This window comes from Pimephales promelas, chromosome 2, assembly GCF_988280905.1.
Source record: "Pimephales promelas chromosome 2, fPimPro1.hap1.1, whole genome shotgun sequence".
NCBI lineage: Eukaryota > Metazoa > Chordata > Actinopteri > Cypriniformes > Leuciscidae > Pimephales > Pimephales promelas.
Window position 1 is genome coordinate 31,907,038 of NC_142770.1, and position 20,592 is coordinate 31,927,629.

At 39.0% G+C, this 20,592-nt stretch overlaps 3 pseudogenes; 1 reads left to right on the plus strand and 2 right to left on the minus strand.

The window, feature by feature from the left end:
- Window positions 1-6,188: 6,188 nt before the first annotated feature.
- Window positions 6,189-12,813, plus strand: LOC148997190 (uncharacterized; annotated as a pseudogene).
- Window positions 12,814-14,089: 1,276 nt separating this feature from the next.
- Window positions 14,090-15,439, minus strand: LOC148997191 (uncharacterized; annotated as a pseudogene).
- Window positions 15,440-16,492: 1,053 nt separating this feature from the next.
- Window positions 16,493-19,408, minus strand: LOC148997192 (uncharacterized; annotated as a pseudogene).
- Between the last annotated feature and the right edge of the window lie 1,184 nt (window positions 19,409-20,592).

Below are 20,592 nucleotides of genomic sequence, written 5' to 3' on the forward strand. Positions count from 1 at the left end.
GGACACAGACAGAAGGGAGAGGAGGGCTCAGACGGGGAAGACACAGATGGAGGAGGCTCAGATGGAGGACCCACTGACAAGGAAGGGACAGGGGAAAGGGAGAGATGCCCATTTAAGCTTGCTGGATCAGAGTGATTGTTTGTAGGAAGCCTGCTGGGCTGAGCTATCGACTGGATCTGTGCTGGGAAAGGAAAGAGCAAAGATAAGTGAACTGATTTTAACTTATGAACATTTAAACCGCTTGAAGAGGATACAGTGAGTGTGGATCTGACTGTTGGAGGAGCTATGTGTTTCAGAGTGTGTGGAGGAGGAATTGAAAGTGAAACCCCATGTAAAGTGAGCACAACAAACAGAGCGAGGCCTCTGATCAGCCCTACCGTGTGAGTGAATTGCAGTGCTTTTGCCTTATTGATACACATTGATTTATTGCTGTGGAATTGAAGTGAACACAAGTGTGCTGTGTCTTTGTTGAGAAGTGGCCCTCATCAATGCTTACACGTTCGTGGAAAGTTATTATATCTGCCCCCGTCAGAAGCCCAGAGTGATACAGTGAACTGAAGAGAGAGTACTGTGTACTGTGAAGATCCTCACCTGTTCTACTTGCTGTTTGAGTCCAGAAGCATACAGCACCACTGGTAAAGTAACCTTATGACTCACTGTCTCCCTACTGTGAACTGAGGAGAGAGTACTTTGTACTGTGGGGATCCCCACCTGTTCTACTTGCTGTTTGAGTCCAGAAGCATACAGCACCACTGGTAAAGTAACCTTATGACTCACTGTCTCCCTATTGTGAACTGAAGAGAGAGTACTGTGTACTGTGAATGTCCTCACGTGTTCTATCCACTGTTTGAGCCCAGAAGTATACAGCATCGCTGGTAAAGTAATTGTCTAACCCACTGTCGCCCTACTGTGAACTGAGGAGAGAGTACTTTGTACTGTGAAGATCCCCAGCTGTTCTACTTGCTGTTTGAGCCCAGAAGCACACAGCATCGCTGGTAAAGTAACATTATGACTCACTGTCTCCCTATTGTGAACTGAAGAGAGAGTACTGTGTACTGTGAATGTCCTCACCTGTTCTACTTACTGTTTGAGCCCAGAAGTATACAGCAATGCTGATAAAGTAATCGTTTAACCCACTGTCGCCCTACTGTGAACTGAAGAGAGAGAGAGTACCCTGTACTGTGAAGAATCCTTACCTGCCATAGTCTGGAAGTCTGCAGCACCGCTGGGGGAGAAGTAAGCTTTTAATCCACTGCTTCATTACTGTGCACTAACGAGAGTACCCTGTACTGTGAAGAATCCTTACCTGCCATACTTGCTGTATGAGTCTGGAAGTCTGCAGCACCGCTGGGGGAAAAGTAAGCTTTTAATCCACTGCTTCATTACTGTGCACCAACGAGAGTACCCTGTACTGTGAAGAATCCTTACCTGAGAAGTAAGCTGCAACCCCCTGCTCCATTATCATGCATTCATGAGAGTATTTTAAACCGTGAGAAACCCTTGGTTCAATAAAGATTGTTACTCCTTTGAAACTTATCTCTGTCTCTGTGGTCCTCTGTTGTGTGCCTGTGGTGTCGGCTCCTCACGGTGGTGACTCGGTTAGAGGGGGGGTGGTTGGTCACCCGAGCGTTCCTCCCCTCGACCTGTGACAATAGCATGCAGATATTATAAAGTGTGACCGATGTCTCTTTAAACTGTGACCATATTAACACATGAACAATTCACAACAACCTCATCAGCCAGTGTTTTTTAAAGTTTCCTGAGAGTAACGTTTAAATGATCTGGATAATACAGTCTTGTGAGAGTAAAAGGTTGTTTTTCTCCATTTGTACACATTTCATGACGCTTGTGAAATAAAAAGCAAGAGTTGTATTTAAGGGGGCAGTTTAGTTGGTAACGGGGCACGGTTCGCTAATGTGAACGCTGTCATGGGACCCGGGTGCGCACTGCGGTACCGAACCCGAGACTGCCTGGAGTTCGGTTGCTCCTGAACCGTGCCGCGGTTCGCGTGAATGTGAAAGCAGCACGGATTAATCCGGGCGCGCACTTTATCAGGAAGTAAAGTATCCTGCGCATGTGTTTTAGCTTATTGTGATGTATTCAGTTAAATAAAACACTTGTAAGGGATGTCAGGAGATTTGTCACCATGGGTGTTAAAATTATCACTTTCCGGGTGAACATACAGGTCCATCTTTGCTAGTGTTAAAACAACACTGACGAAAGTGTTTATTTTTTAAACACTGTGTTAGTGTTTCATTTAATCACTCAAGGTGTTAAGAAATTATTACTCTTAAATATACACATTTAACACTTTATGGTGTTTAACTCCATATGTATTTTTGTACATGTTGTGTATTTTTTTATGTTGATTTAATGTATATACTTATTTTAAAATGGTAATGCAGATGAATTTTAAAAAAATATATTTTTCCAAAAACCAAGTGACTATGAATTTATTTGAACATTTATTAAAATTTTAAATTTTTCAAACATACAATTAATAAGACAACTCTCCAATGCAATATCATCTTAACATTGGTAATAAATGAATCAGCACCATAGGACACGTGTACATGTAAGCTGATACTTTGTCAAATCATCTTAATGAACATTTTCAATATAATTTTTTTTTTTTTTTTTTACAAATAACAATAACATCTTTACATTGAAAACTACATCAATTTAATACCTATAACTCATCAATTTTAAACAGCACCTGGTTTGAAAATACATTCATTCCAATAAAATACAGTATACTGTTCCTTATAGGCTAAATAAGTACATAAATCTCTACTTTTCAAACAAGACACAGCACCTGGTCTGAAAATACATTCATTCTGATAAAATATATTCCTTGTGTTCAAACAAGTTCAAGTGTTTCAAACAAGTTCATTTTTTTGCAACTATGTAGAAAAATGAGTCAGCACCATAGGACATCTGTGCATCAAACAAGGAAATATTCCTTAAGTTGTCTTTGTTCACTATCCGAACATGTTGTGATGCTTTGTCAAATAATCTGTAGGCATGGACATGTTCAATGAATGTTGACTCATAATCTTTTAACAACAGGAAAACTTGTTCTCTGAGCAATAATATATTTAGTATTTTACTGAAAACAGGCATTTCGTCAACAATTTCAGAACACACGAAAAGGCCAACTCTGTACTCTGCTCCAGAGCATTTTACCCACTTTGTATGTCGAATTTCAGTTTGAGAATCAATGCAAAGCTGTTCAGAAATCTCTTCAAAATAATCCAAACACAGAAGTTTATGTACCTTTACTGGTCCTGATTCCAGAGAATTGTAATTCATACATTCCCAGTGATTCTCCACAGCAAATTGGTGTTTTTTTGCCAAAAACACAGTCAAATTCTTAAAGTTCTTTATGCTGTTCTTAAAGAACTTATGTTTGGCCTCGAACCTCATTGACCAAACATGCAACAATGGTCCAATTCTCCGAATACAGCGAGGGTAATGCAACATAAAATGATGCTTTGGAATCAAGTTTTTGGATGGGTAGAGCTCCTTAAACAGTTGATGATGGTCTTTAATGAGATGTTTTAAAAACACAGTCATACCCTCTGTGACTGAAGGTGAGAACACAATGTTGATGACCTGCAAAAGCAACAGTAACAAATACCACTGTAGGTTTCCCTGAGGAACAACATCACCATAAATCAGCGGTATGTTTGTTATTAAACAAAGAGTCTGTGCAGCATTCAATCCAATGCCATTTCCTTCACAGTCCAAGTTTATTTTAGTTGGCTGATTTGATCTTTCCATGTGGCCATAGTTAAAGGCATAGACTCTGTTGAGCAGCCTTTCTTTTGAAATGAATTTGTTCTTAACCATATAATCGAAAAAAAGTTTTATCTCATACTGACCCACACCCTCTAAAATGTCGTGCATTATATCAAATGCAAAGTTTTCAGATACATTAAAGTATGAGAGTGTATTGAGTAAGCTGTTCCGCTTAATTCCATGTGAAGATGTAAGAGTTGGTTCCGCTGAAAGATCAGCATAGTGTTCCTCATTAAGAATCTTTGTTCTTAATATCAGCCGTGGATCATCCTCTGAAAAAACTTCTTGAGACAAAATTTTGTCAATCAAGCATAAGCGGCAGAAATAGTTTGCTCTGAACGACTCCATAAAACCCAGAATTGAGTGAATGCCCAAGTTGTCACCGGTTATTTGTGCAACCGTACCCCTTACAGGCATCTCGCAGAAAGGGACCTTTATTCCTTCTGTCTCTAAAATTTTTATATCGTCCACAAAAGGCTTCAATATTGAATCTATTCCATACTTTTTTGCATCTTCTGAATGGAACAAAGACACCAGATGAATGTTCATTAGAGTTGAATTTTCTTTTGGTGGAAGGTTTCGGGGAAGTATAGACAACCAAGTTTATGAATTCCTTTTTTTGATCCTAAGGGGTTAGCTGCTTCAAAATCGTCGTAATAGAGTTGAATTTGTAGAGCAAATCTGTGACTTGAAAACAAGGGGTAATTTTTAAAATAAGTTCCATCACAGAAATCGTTAAAAATTTCACTTGGGTGCAGTCCTGCATGAAATCACACACATGAGAGTTCTTAAAAATAAATTCTAATGTTTTTAGTATTGGTATATAAATAAATTTATCATTAACCGGGAGTTGCTCATATGCTCCTGTTTGTCTATTTCTCTTGGTGTCATATCTAATACCTAAAGGCACCTCAATAGGCTTGTTGCATAAACAGAACGTTCGATATTTCCGGGTTGTAACGGTAGGCCGGACGACTTCCGGTTACTCCTGTCAGAGCGAGTCTGACAGCGAGCAGTAGGGTTGCCGCGGTGAGGAAAATTTCCCACCGGTTAATCGACGTGTGACAACACCGGTAATCCCGGTGTCACCGTGGAGGGCAGGGCGGGGGGGTTAAATAGCTTTTAAATGCGTGCGCGTTATACTTTCACTTTCGAAATAAGCGTCAATTGCTTGAATGGACAAAAAAAAAACAACTCGCTGATAATAAAACTTTTATTTATAGACAGAACTTTTATTAGCATAACGAACGAATAAAAATAACCCCATGCATAGGCTGAAAAAAGTGAAAATCGGCAAAATGTGGGCCCAAACAAATAAGAACCATAAAACGTTTATTAACGAATAAGAAAATAAAATAGGCCTAAATAAATTACACAAAGTTTAAATGAGATAAAACCAATTAAAAAGAGATGAATATAAAATAAAAAAAAATAAAAAAATAAAACGGACCTTAGCCTACATAAATGACATAGGGCCTACTTTCACTTTCGAAATATAAGCGTCAATTGCAATTCAGCGTCAATTGCTGGAATGGACAAAAAAAAAAAAAAAAAAAAAACAACTCGCTGACAATAAACTTTTATTTAGACAGCACTTTTATTAGAATAATAAACGAATAAAATATAGACAGAACTTTTATTAACATAACGAACGAATAAAAATAACCCCATGCATAGGCTGAAAGAAGTGAAAATCGGCAAACTGTGGGCCCAAAAAAATAAAACGTTTATTAACGAAGAAAACAAAATAGGCCTAAATAAATTAAACAAAGTTTAAATAAGATAAAACCAAATAAAAAGAGACGAATATAAAATAAAAAATTTAAAAAGGACCTTAGCCTACATAAATGACACTCTAAAAAAAGTAAAACACTATAAATTGGCATTTATTAACATTAATATATATTGGCCAAAATATTGCCAAACAGACGCTTTTGCATTGCGTTTTGACACCAAATCTTCCGCCTTTATCTTGCTTTTCTGTAATTTGACTCGTTCTCGTCTCCACACGTGCTAAATGGAATCCTGATGCTTGCTGATCTGTGACGTGACAGCACGCGTTGCGCAGTTCATTTTTAATTATAATGCTCTCTTCAGAACTAAATAATTGAAAATTATTATTTTTAATTAATTCAAATAAATATTTTAGCAAAAAACGAATACTTTAAAAAAAAAAAGTCAAGACATCGCGGTGTCACGGTGGGAAAGTGATGTCACCGGTGATGGGGCTTAAAACCGGTAACACCGTCAACACCGTCTATCGCGGCAAGCCTAGCGAGCAGCTGCTTGTCAGAGCGAGAACGCTAACGTTAACTTTAGTTAGTCAACGAGGAAGATGGCTTTTTACACACGATGCTTGCAGGACCTGCCAAGAACTACCATTAACGATGTACATAGGATTATACAATCCTCAACATCAGCCCCAAAGGGCAAGCGGGAGAAGGGGTTTAAAATGTATATTTCCAGCTACATCGACAATTACGAAGGTAAGTTAATTTACTATGCTTTGTTTTAGTCTAATAGCCTAGCCTATGAGCTATCTTGCTAACCGGTAATGTTAAATATTAAATGAGCCTGATGAATATTATCTTGTTTTAATTGTTTTGATCATAACATGATATTATTCTTACTCAGTGTCAAAGAAAGAGCCAGAGACAGGGAGAGTGAGCGTCCGCGCTACCTGCCATAGGTCACTGAGGAAGAATGAGAAACCTCACGACCTCAGAGTAGGATCTAAGATAGTTCAGTTGTTCCAGCCAGTTCTGCTCCAACCATGTCCTGGGGATTTTGTGTCGCTAGGATAGGTTCTGTATCAATAACATAGTCAGAAAGTAGCTCTTAGATGTCTAACCTAGCCCCCATGAAAACTCCAGGAACTGCTTGTGACGGCTGTTGTTTATTTTAAGTTTAAGTTAAGTTTGTATGGTAAGTTAAGTTGTAAGTTTGTTGAAGTTTCAGTTATCTTTCTGTTCAGTTTTCATGTAACGTTTTTTGACTTGTAATATCCTACTAACATCTCGCATATCTAATACAAACATATTTTAATGTTTATAAAAACGACCAACTTTGTTCATTTGTTAACTAATATTATACTATTAGTTAACAAATGACAAATGGTTAAAGGTGCAATACCTAAGATTTTTGCATTAAAATATCCCAAAATCACAAGGCCAGTGTTATACATTTAGTAAAGATGATAACTCACAATATTCCATATGTTTCAAACAATATTTAAATCGCGAGAAAATTGAGATTTTAACCAAGGAAACGGGACGTGTGAGCAGGGGTGAGCTGGGAGTCGCGAGTCAATCGCGTCATATCCGCTTACCTCGGTTTCCGCTCGTACTACGTGTAGTCCTGGACAAATGCGGTAGTTGTGCGTTAGCATCTATCAAACGACAGCTTGTTTCGCGTCTAACAAACGACAGCTTGTTTCGCGCATTTGTTATGGAATGGAGCACAATTGTTCTTTTCATTTACACCAGCAGCCATATCACCCTGTAGCCCAAGACTGGTTGCCCACTAAAGCTAAGCAGGGCTGAGCCTGGTTAGTACCTGGATGGGAGACCTTCTGAGAATACCAGGTTGCTGTTGGAAGAGGTGTTAGTGAGGCCAGCAGGGGGTGCTCACCCTGTGGTCTGTGTGGGTCCTAACACCCCAGTAAAGTGATGGGGACACTATGCTGTCAAAAGCGCACCGTCCTTCGGATGAGATGTTAAACCGAGGTCCTGACTCTCTGTGGTCATAAAAAATCCCAGGATGTCTTTCGTAAGAGTAGGGGTGTAACCCCGGCATCCTGGCCAAATTTGCCCAGTGGCTTCTGTCCATCATGGCCTCCTAATCATCCCCATATACACCAATTGGCTTCATCACTGTCTCCTCTCCACCAGTAAGCTGGTGTGTGGTGAGCGTTCTGGCGCAATATGGCTGCCGTCGCATCATCCAGGTGGATGCTGCACACTGGTGGTGGTTGAGGAGATCCCCCCCCCCCTCTATGTGAAGCGCTTTGAGTTTCCAGAAAAAAAAGCGCTATATAAATGTAATGAATTATTATTTATTCTCGGAATGTGAACTGTTGGCTGTAAAGGGGGTCGCACACCGGACGAGAAGCGCCGCCTCACGTTTAGGACAACTCCACAGCATCGGACGCGCAATTTCTCATCAGTGTATGGACAGGAATATTGTTATGTTTAATGACAGAAAATGAAGATAATGTCTGTTCTATGTCTGTTCTATGTTATGATTGTACTGTACAATTAAATACAATCGTTGCTGAGTCTGCATTCTGAAAACTTTACCTCAGATCATCCGTTCACAAATCTATCTTACCTGAAAAATCTAATAATAACATCAGCAATTGTCATTCAAGCAGCTAATTTCTGTAAATCATGGCAAAACTAAATGCATATTGCAGCATAGGGCAAAGTCAGGATCCATTAGCAACGGTTTGAGACAAAAATAATTAAAATTTTATATAAAAGTGTGTAAATGGTGCTCTGTGGCGCAGCAGGATTTTGAACACGGTCCTGATTGAGCCGTTACTGGGCGCCTCGGACAGACGCCGAATGGCGCCGCCGGTATGTGTACACTTATAGATAATAATGTGTTCGAATAATTATGTGGTGCCACGCGGCGCTGCAGCTTCTCGTCCGGTGTGCGACCCCCTTAACGTTAATTTTGTGAAACTGTAGCTGTGGTTGAATACTTACACGACATGAATAGATGTGTCAAATGTACATTAAATTGATTTTTTATTTTTATAAAGTTACCAAGGAGGACCAGCCACGTCAAATCCTTGCAAGAGACCTGCCCCTTCAAACCCTCTCCACCATAGCTTCGTCCAGTGACTCGTACAGTAACATCTGTGATAACTAATTTACTTTTAAACCTGACTTTTCTTGCGCGGTTATTTCAGTTTAATGAAAAACAAGCATGTCATTAAACGCAACGTTTATAGAAATCGAACTTTACCTCATCCATGACCATGACAACTAATTTTCGATTCCCGTCTGACTGATTTATCCACGGTGGAGTTGAAAACAACAGTTCCCATCATTCCGCGTTTCTCCACGTCGTCATCAAGCAAAGCCATTGTTGTTGTTTTGAATGTAGCGCCCTCTAGCGGCATCTAAATCTTAGGTATTGCAGCTTTAACATGGTAGGCTATAACTTAACATCTGAAATGTTGATTTTGTTCCATTTCCTATGCCTGTACTATACTGCCCTACAAAGGCAAAGCGCAGTAACTACACATTTTGGTCAAAAATGACTTAAGACTTGAAATGGGCTTAATGACATGTGTTCTGTCTTGTGAAAAAATATCTGGGTTAAATTATGTCTCGTTTCGAAGATGCACTACCACCAGTGTTGGGTGTAACTAATTACTAAGTAATTAGTTACTGTAATTTAATTACTTTTCCCTTGCAAATGTAAAGTAAGGGATTACTCATCATTTATCTGTAATTTAATTACAGTTACTTCTGATGTAATTGAGGTAAATACTGTATAGATCAATCTGATCTCACAGCGATTCGTATGCATTTTATGAGGTGTCTAAATCGCACTCGTACAAATTCGTATGAATTATTGTAAAATATGTATGAAAAAAGTGTGAAATTTCATGAGATCAGACATAAAACAATAGTGGGTTTAACATCAAAATATATTGTCTGATGCTAAAAAGTATGTTTTTATGATGTAACCTTCGCCACCTTGGTCAGTTTAAGGATAATTCATACAATTTTATAGTATTTATTTGAAAGAATTAAAACAGATTCATGTCTATCCTTGTATTATTCAGCTGGTTGAGATTGATATGGGATTTTGAAAGTAATTAAATACTTTTTTAGAGAGAGTAATTAGTCCAGTAATCTAATTACACTCTTGAAGAGGTAATTAGTAACTAGTAATTAATTACTTTTTTAGAGTAACTTACCCAACACTGACTACCACATAATCTAACCATAACATGTTTGGCTGGTATAAAAACTTTAAAGGCCCTTTTCTCAATTTCTTTGTTTGCGTAGTTACTGCACTTTGCCTTTGTAGGGCAGTATATATAAGATGGCAATGGTTATCTGTAATATGAATATTTTTTAAAATTGTCTTCTTTTTTTAAGATTACCCTTGAGCACTCATTCCCGGTGCAACTGTGTGAGGCTGTGTGTTCATGTGTGGCTGGTAAGGCACTGTGCAATCACAATGTTGCACTGCTCTATCAGACAGCACACTACTCGCAGCTTCAGATCACTGCTGTACCCCCTGTCCTTAGTTGCACTGAAACAGAGCAACGCTGGCACAAGCCAAGGTCTATGGTAGGTCTTAGAGCAAAATTTCCCACACTGTTTCATAGTGTAGTCAGTCAGCTGAATTGTTATGTGTGCAAAGCTTGCTTTCATTAAAGACTATTACTATCAACAGGGTGTGAAGCCAGGTCGGGTCAGAGACATGGTCGTCTTGGCAGCCAAACCCAAGCAAAAGACGGTTGGAAATGGTGTGAGGTAATATCATATTTCTATAATTTAGATAAATCATGATTTAAATATGATAATAAGCACATCTGAAACACAGTATGTTACCTTGTACACAGGAGCACACTTTACAAAGCACCGAGGGGAGAACTGCCAGATGTGAACATGCTCAAAATGGCTGAGGTGTATAGTGATTTCCCTGTGACCTTGGCACCATTTATCACCACCATGGCCATAAGTTCTGATGTTCTGCTAGTCCAGTCAGCACTAGAGGAAGTGCAGGAAGGAAGTGCCATCGCCTCTCAGCTAGTGATGGCCGGTTCGTGAACGAATCGTTCTTTTGAACCGGTTCTTTTTAGTGAACCGGTCGAACCAGTACACTAAATCGGACTGAATCGTCCGAAACAGTTCGCGTTTTGCGTCAGCGCTAAACCACAAGTTACTAAAGTTACTCACTTTCAGACATGCCTGACAGTCCCTCCGAATCGAAATAAACCAATATCCATTAGTACATTTTATTCAGTAACTCAAAAACTTCACTGAACGGAGACATATGTTGTGCTGAGAGAAGTGATGAGCACGAGCAGCTGATACTGCGCATGCGTGTGCTACCGAACATACATACAGCGGTTCTCGGATAACTAGTACAGAACCGAGAACTGTTTCTTTCGGACACGTTCGACATACTGAGAACTGATGAGTTGATGAGCTGTGCATGCGTGCATTTTTTTCTGAGGGACGAAATGTACGTTTCCATGTCTTTAGTTGAACATCAGTAAGTGTAACAAAATAAAACATTTTGGAAACATGTTTATCACATAATTACTGTATTATCAATGTATTATTTTAACGATTGGAAACAATGATTGGATTCTAAAACTGTCAAACTAAACATTTATTATTATACCAATATAATATTTTCAGGAACAGCTCATTTAATTTCTAGTAACAATATAAATCTTTGATGTAAACTCTTGCCAAGGTTTTAATGGTGCTGCTTAGTAAATGTTTATAATGTGTTAACATAACGAAGTTATGTTAACACATTATAAACATGATGTATACTGTTACGTATAGGCTACAGAAGGCTATTGGAGACAGACATGCATCGATTTTTTAGTTTTGACTGTATATTCAGGTTTCAGCTCAGCACACACGCCTATGCTATGGTTCTCGAGTCGAGAACTGGTTGTTGCAGTTCTTGAATCACTAGTACAGAACCAAGAACTGTTTCTTTCGGACACGTTCGATACGGAGAACCGATGAGCTGGAGATACTGCGCATGCGTGATAGCACCGTCTCTGAACAGAACTTTCTTTCGGCCGGCTGATCCCGTGCTGATATACGAGCACGCAGTAGTACGGGTGAACCCAGGACTTAAATGAGAGGGCGAATCGGCGAAATGTAAGTTTATTTAATAACAAATAAAATGATGAAGACCATTTATGCATTTTATATATTTAAAACAAGTAAAACATCCGCGTTAGCACATCGTCTTGGCTGCAGCAGGTTCGTTTTCAAAATGTAAATGTAAGAAACTTATCCAAGATGATCATGACGATGTGTACTATTATTTAACTGAAGTTATGATAAAAAATTCCTGTAATTTGAAGTAGTTTTATCCGCCGGGATGATAGAATTGACGTCATTACGTGATGACGTAAAAGAACTGGTGAACCGGTTTTTTGAACCGGTTCATTAAAACGAACTGTCCGAAAGAACCGGTTCGCGGAAAAGAACCGGACTTCCCATCACTACTCTCAGCACCCAGCAGCACCCACCAGGACCATCCAGTTGCACTCAGATGCACCTCCACCTCCACTTCTGCCATTGGCTGATTACAAGTTGGAGCCTACAACCTTTGTTTGCAGTGAACAACAACAACTTCATCTTGTCTCCCTGCAGACAAGTATTGAAATGGCCAGACTGGTGGAGGCTTCCACGCGGGACCAGAGCTTGTCTGCAGAGTGGCATCAGGTTCGTCGACCACGGATAACATCCTCACACTTCTGAGAATTGTGCCATGTTCGAGGTGAGAGTACAGCACAGCAGCTCGCTCAGAGGATTTGGAAGGGCACTGTTCAAACTGCTGCCATGAAGAGGGGCCTGGTACTTGAACCTGTTGCCATTGAGGAGTACTGCAGGGTCAAGAAACTCAAACTATTGGCCCTGTGGGTTTATCATCCACCCTGATGCCCCCTGGTTAGGGTCTTCTCCTGACGGGGTTGTATTTGACCCAACCGAAAACCCTCCCTATGGCCTGGTTGAGATTAAATGTCCAAATTGCAAGAGCTATGTTGATTGCAAATACTTGAAGTTGGATGGCAACACAATGAAATTAAAACGGCAGCACAGCTACTACTGGCAGGTCCAAGGGCAGCTTCTAATAAGCGGAATGGAGTGGTGTGACTTTGTGGTCTTTGCAGAGGATGACATGGTCATCCAAAGAATTTACAAAGATGCAGAGGTCGCACAAATCATTAGGGAGAAGGGGGATCACTTCTTTTTTTATTTTTACATGCCTGAAACATGTTTGAAATAGATACTGTTACTATTTACTGTTACTCTTAGAATAATTTACAGTAAATCAGTTCTATTTTTGTATGTATTTATTAAATTAAATCAGTTCAGGTACTCAGGTACTTTTACTGTTTGTTAATTTGCTATGGTTTTTATTCATGGGGATAACATGGATAATTTTAAATAGTTTAATGTAACATTTATGCCCATTTTTTGGAAAATAGTTTAAAAAAATCAATTATCAATTGTAATTAATCTATTGTCACATTCACTGTCTGTCTTCATCTATACTACACTTCCCAGGATCCTCCGTCATCATTAACATCACCTGTTCATCATCATCATCATCGTCATCACCGCCTTCACCTGTGTTTCACTCATCATCATCACCTGTTGTCTTTGTCATTATCTCTGTGTATTTAAGCTCCCCCCGGTTTTTCTGTTCACTGGCGGGTCATTGTTTGTGTTCATGCACACTGTTTCGAATGTTGGCCTGTTGGAATATTAAACTTTGAGGTCGCTGCCTGAAGCGTTACAGCTATATGACTCCATTATATTATTTGACTACCTGAATGATATATTTTCATAAGTTGGATTCACATCTAAATGTTTTTAAAAATAGTCAAAATTGAGCATTTTTTGTACAGAAAAAAAAGTTTCTCAATAATGTAACGTTATGATTAGAATCAAATCTGAACAAAATGTTACAAAGAGAAATATTGGAGTTTTAAGATGTTATTTATTTCAATCATCTATTACTATATCCAACAAAACAAAAATGAATAGAAATTAACAATTATATTACATATTGGGTAAAAATACATGACCATCAAAATTGAATGAATTTAACAGCAATAACAAATGAGTAAGTGTGTGCGTGTGTGTGTGTGTGAGAGAGAGAGAGAGAGCGTGTAAGTGCATTTACAAAGATATGTATAGATTCTACATTTTTGGATGTTTGTAAACATACAGTACCAGTTCAAGTTTTGTATAGATTTGTAAACAGGGAAAATTTTTTACCGGGAAATCAGTTTACAATCACTTCCAATTACGTTGTTCAAGTTTTATTGTTCTTTTGAACAATAAAGCTTGAACAAAGTAATTGGAACTGATTGTAAACTGATTGATAAAAATTCTAGACCATTCATTTCTGTGTTGCCCATGCCTTAACCAGCGGACCATTCTGGTAATTCACCAAGAGACAAGCGACGGTGAACAACTGGTCAATGCTCCCACACACTGACAGAGGAATTAATTTATCAAACAGTTTGTTCTCTTTTACTCGCCTGATGCACCTCTCAACATGCACTCTCACACGGGCAATAGACTGTGTCTGCTGGACATCCTCTTTGGTCATCTGTTGGTAAACCTGGTCGGTAAACCTTTCCAGGAAAGAGATTGTCCACAAGAAAGCCTTTGTCGACCATGATGGCCATCTCTGGTGTGAGGAGTTTGGCTATTCCTGACTGCTTAAAAATTTCCCGGTCACTCATGGAACCTGCATACAGAGGTGACACAAAAGTGATGGCACCATGAGGTGCAATGCCAATCATGGCCTTGAAAGTGGTGTGTGACTTGTACGGGGAGTAGACTTCGCTGTGCAAAAGAAGAGAAGAGGGAGTTTGGCAAAATATTTCTGTGCAGTCAAGCACCACTTGTGTGTCTGGGAACAAAGCAAACTCAGGTGGTAGATGAGCCTTTATTTCCTCAGGTGGTATCCACAGGCGGATGGAACCCAGTAGATAATAGAGGAAATGTGTCCACGATGTAATTATTCTGCTTGCTGTGGTGGTATGGATGTTGAAGCGTTTGGCTAGGTCCCTCAAATGCAGGCCCACAGAAATGTGCATCAAGAAAAGCAGCAACTCATCTATTGGTGCTAGTTTCTGTAAAAAAAAACAAAAACACATAACACAGTAGAAATAACTTGTAGTATTAATGTATGTCGCCCTAACAAATCATCTGAAAACACCCTTGATTAATACTGGAGCCTTTGACATTCAAGATTTGTCAAGTAAACTGTAACAAATGTTAAAACTAAAAACATAACTTACTGATGGTCTCAGAAGGCTAGGTTCTTTGGAGGCAGCATGGACACTGGTGATCCATACCATTTTAGTTGTTGCAGCTCCACCAATTGCCAAAAGGCCTGGAAATGCTTGTATGATGCAAATCTGCAATGAAATTATAATCACTTTAAAACTTTGTGTTCATAGTAATACGAAATGATGACTGACACGGAACAACATACTTTTTAAAATTTTACTTCGGTTTCTCAAAAAGAAAATGTTATTTTTACTCGAGTACATTAAAAGGGAGCAATTGTACTTTAAATTTAGTATAGATTTTCAGTACTATAATCCCCACTGCAACCCAGAGTTAGCTACTACATACAATTGCATAATAGCATGGACCAACCTTGTGTAAAAACGAATATCCTCATCAGATCCTTGGAGGTGTTGGAGGCCAAATCGAGACAGCAGTTGCAATGATTGGACTTCTTGTTGCAGCTCCTCTACCTTTCTCCTCAGGGCTTCGTTTTCATCTGCCAGCTGATGTGTGACAAGTGCAGTAGTGGGTGTGACACAGTAGGCGTGATCACGATGTACAACTTCCTTCTCTGTGACCACCTCGTTGTCAGACTCCATCGGTAGGTCAGGGGAAGGAGGCCTTGGCCGACGTTGCCAGACATTAAGCCGAGGTGCCAGTACGCTGAACTCATTCCACGCAAACAAACAAGGGACACTGCCTTTCTTCAGTCGCACCCACTCCACCCCCCCCCCCCCCAATCGTCGTAACAAAATCCTCAAAAAGGAAATGACAACTGCAGACATTTGTGCATTCAGTTGGAGTGAAGCTATCCCTGCGGATCTTGACTAGCCACTTTGATCTTACCTCACGATCCACAGGGAAGCGATGAAAACTAATCGTTCCATTGTATTTCGACGAATTTCCACACATCGGCACACAACAGTGTAAAGACGTTCGTCTGGATTGACGCTGTAATTTAATTAGTTTTTCTTTTACTTTTGAGAAACTCATAATTGCTGTCTAACTAAGCTATCACTCTCTCGCTCTGTCTGACAGGAGTAACGTCAACGTAACCGGAAGTCGTCCAGCCTACCGTTTCAACCCAAAAATATCGAACGTTCTGTTTATGCAACAAGCATGGTGGTGCGATAACAGGAGCTGATGGTTGTGTTAAAAGTTTGCCTCTCTTTTTATGAGCATCTTCCTCCTCGCTCTCATCAGAGTCTCCGAAGAAATGACTATAAATTAGGGTGGAAAAAAAACAAGCAGTAAACATCTTATTAATTATTAATAATAATAAAAAATTTAAAGCCTTCCTGATGCTCAAACAGTAGAGTGTTGGCGCTTGCAATGCTAAGGTCATGGGTTTGATTCGCAGGGAAAGCAAGAACTGATGTAAATGTAAATGGATACCTTCAAATGCAATGTAAGTTGCTTTGGACAAAAACATCTGTCATAAACATTTTCACTGGCCTAAGAACTTAAGTTGTAAATCAGTGAAATTGGTTGAGAATGGTTTCTCTGAGAAACCAGAAAACATACTGTCCATTTAACTCTATTTCAGCTGACTTTACGTGTGGTGGTTGTCGGGTTCATCATATCATAACACTAAATTATGTTTTTGAGAATATATAGAGGCCAAAAAGATAATGTAAAATATAAAGGATAACTTATACTAACAACGGCTTTGGCCTTCTTTTTGGCCGAATCTCCTCCTCTTCCTCTTCAGACTGTAGATCTGATGTGTTGCACTTTAGAGCTTTCTTCAAAACTTGTCGTGCCACAAAGTAGGTACCTAAAAATTAAATAGTCTACATGTTAAACTTAAGTAGACCTTCAAATTAATAGAGTAAAAAAAGAACAGAACTATAGACAACAGAACAATGAGACAATGTAATTAAAAGGGTTCTTCCCATATAACATATTGCCAAAATACTTTGATATTTGCTTACAACAGCCATTTAGGTTATTTAAAATGAAAATACCACAGGATTTAATAACTCTGGCATCATATTTTCTCCAGTCAGGTCCAGGTTCCTCAGAATTTTTCACTGCTCTGTTCACTCTCTCATCATTTTTGTAGTTTGGCCAGTAGGTAACTCCATCACTGTACCAATTTTGTGGCACCACTGCTACGGTTTTGTTTAGCAGGAACTCAATTAAGTGAAACATCCTAAAACGAGAAGTAACAAACAGCACCAGAGAAATTTAACTTCCCATTTCAAGAACAGGTCAGTACATCTACCTTCTTGGTTATTTCACACAGTGCATGGTGTAATTGCATATGGGTCACTTTTAAATAAAAAAGAGCTGGTCCAAAAAAAATAAAAAATAAGATATGTTCAAAAAATCAGAATTGGGCATCAAGACCTGCAGTGTAAACGTGGCCTCATTGAACTCAATTGAATCAACAATGAACTGTCAACTTACTGTGAAGTTGCTTTGAAACAATATATATTGTATTGTATATAACGCTATATAAACAAACATGACTTAGAACACATTGAACAAGCAACTTACAGTAAAGTACTTACAGTTAATTATTATCCAGCTTCAGACTGCAGTGTTTGTGATGATGCATGGTAATGTCAATGTCAATGTATCTGGTCCTAATTCTATATAAACACCCGTCATCAAAATTCTTACAGCTAATATCAGAACACAAGAACTTTAGTTTTAGTTCACCCAATAATTAAAAATGAGAGTGAGTAAATGATCTTAAAATATTAGTAATTCTTGGGTGAACTAAACCTTTTACCTGTGGAGATATTCCTAAAATGTATGAAATAAGGGTATGGCCACAAAACCATCCCTATGAGGTAAAACGACACATTTTTGGACAAGCTCTGAAGCTTTAACACACTTGAATATATCCAATGTTTCTGACATAGTATGGACATTCAGATAGTCAGAATTGAATGGGTAAGTGAAGAACAAAGACTTCTCTGAAAATTCTTTGTACACTACGTAGACTCCATCACTGCATTCCACAATGTTATGTATCATGCAAATCTCTTTTCCGATGACAAAGACATTATTCCCGGTTGAAACTTTAACAGTCCACTTGTCACAGGCCATCTCACCATACTGTGCTTTCACTGACAATCCATCTACAAGTGGCCCAACAAAGTGCTGTTTTTTAAGAGAGGCACCATTTAAAGGAGTGTCAGTAATTCTCATCTCAGACAATCGACGAATAATTTGGGCAAGAGGAAAGTCTGGTTTTCTGACAAGCCTTTTTAGTTTGTGTAGGTAACTTTCATAGGGAAATGCAGAAAATGAGTCAAGACAACCATGTTGTTGTACTTCATCTGCTAGATGGACCAAAGCATGTACATTATACACAAGTTGATCTTTGCCATATATTTCCCCAAAGTGTAAAACAAAAGATCTAAGCAAGGTGCGAGCATACTGTGTGTGGTAGGATAGTCTAGGACTGACTAAAATAGCAATACCAGAGAAGAGTAGCATGAAATTGTTGTACATATTTCGGTCCAGAAAGGTACTTAATACTACAGGTCCTGTGTACAGCAGAAACTGCCTCAATTCAGTGGCCTTCCAGCGATCTAATTCCCTCAGTGATCTGGGCTTTCGAGCAAACTCCACAGGAATATAGGGACGCATTTCTACCAGTTTAGCGGACATTATTTCAATTATGTTTGCAGGTATTCTGAAATTCAGAGGACCCCGGAGCCAAATTTTCAACAAACGCTTTACCACACCCAAACAAACCAAATGCATATAATCGAGAGGGAATTGTGAAACCATGCCAACACTACTGCCATAAAATGGATGTGGCCCCTCATGATGATGAACCTCATCAACAATTCTTTCAAATGTATCATCTGTCCTTAGAGCATAGTCTGTACATGGGAATGTCATGCGTCTGTTAATGTATTTACCAGGCTGAGAACATTTGTCACAACCATGGTAACCATTATGGTTCTTTGTGTTTTTAACAAAGGACCTGGCTGGTGTGTCACAAATGACTGTGTCCAGCTCAAGCTTCAATGTCTTACCCTCTATGTCAAAGCCTTTTTCAAGCTGTTGTAACTCAGTTACAAAATCTTCAAGAAACTCTGCTGCTGAGCTTGGTTTCTTTGATCCACAGAATAAACCTATCACTACTGGTTCTTTCATAGGAACACTCAGTAGTAGTCCAAGAATGGGCCACAGTTGCAGACTAGAGCTCTTGAACAAAGGAAGTCAAACATAAATTGTAACTTCAAACATAAATTGTCTGCAAGTGTGTGTATGTATTTAGACAGCGTACTTCTAAGTGATGTCAGAATACCAAAATAGTGGTACTGTCCCCCAGCTCTTTCTATGATAGAGTACTTTGTCTTAGTCCTAAGGAGGGTTCTAGCATCCTTTGGAAGATCAGGATGGCAAATGCGAAGAATGCACAACAGTGCTGTCAAAGCAACCAAAGAAATTCCAAAGTGTATGGCCCAGTTGGAAATGCTGTCAGAGAGTGAAAATGTCTCAGACGGTTCATTATCTGAATGTTCTGAATCAGATGTCTGAATAGGCCCATCAAAGCTGCCAACCACGAAACCCTCCTGTATATCTTCATCTACCTCCATGCCACCTTCCTCCTCACTAAAGACTAGTCCAGTTTCAGTTGGATTGTCTGTACTGTCTTCAAAAAACACGCTATCGATATATACACATTCCCTATCCGTTGTTGTTTGAAAGTCAGTCAAATTCGTGCAGTCACCCCTAATTTGTCTAAGTCGTTTATCTACGTCTACATGGGTCCTCCTTCTTAAGGTGGAGCTGGAGACAGGTAAAGTTGTTCTATTCATTTTGTCTAAAAGAAACATTACAGAAACAAAAATACAGATTTGCTACAGTGAGTTGTGGAAAAGAACAAAGTTTGTAGAGTTTTATCAAAAATAATTATACAGCAGAGCTCGACAATAAGTTACCAAACCAGTACAGTGTTAAAAGCTGTAGTGGGGACCAGTGTCAGTATTTGACAAAATATGTGGCTAAATCAAGTTAGAAACGTATTAAATCTTACTTTACTCAGATATTCGGAGATAAAACCGGAGATTATACTGGCAGCACTTGAACGAACTGTAAGGTGAAACAGAACACACACACACACACACACACACACATACAGTCTCTTAATACAATATGAAATAATTATCTGAAACAGCATTACATGGGGAGGTGGTTAAAATATATTTGTCGTGATGTAAACCAAAATGAACTCCAACTAACCAAACCAGTACAGTGTTAAAAGCTGTAGTGGGGACCAGTGTCAGTATTTGACAAAATATGTGGCTAAATCAAGTTAGAAACGTATTAAATCTTACTTTACTCAGATATTCGGAGATGAAACAGAAGATTATGCTGGCAGCACTTGAACGAACTGTAAGGTGAAACAGAACACACATACACACACACACACACACACACACACACACACACACACACACATACAGTCTCTTAATACAATATGAAATAATTATCTGAAACAACATTACATGGGGAGGTGGTTAAAATATATTTGTCATGATGTAAACCAAAATGAACTCCAACTAACCAAACCAGTACAGTGTTAAAAGCTGTAGTGGGGACCAGTGTCAGTATTTGACAAAATATGTGGCTAAATCAAGTTAGAAACGTATTAAATCTTACTTTACTCAGATATTCGGAGATGAAACAGAAGATTATGCTGGCAGCACTTGAACGAACTGTAAGGTGAAACAGAACACACACACACAGCCTTGTCTTTGAGGCATTGTGTGGCCACCTG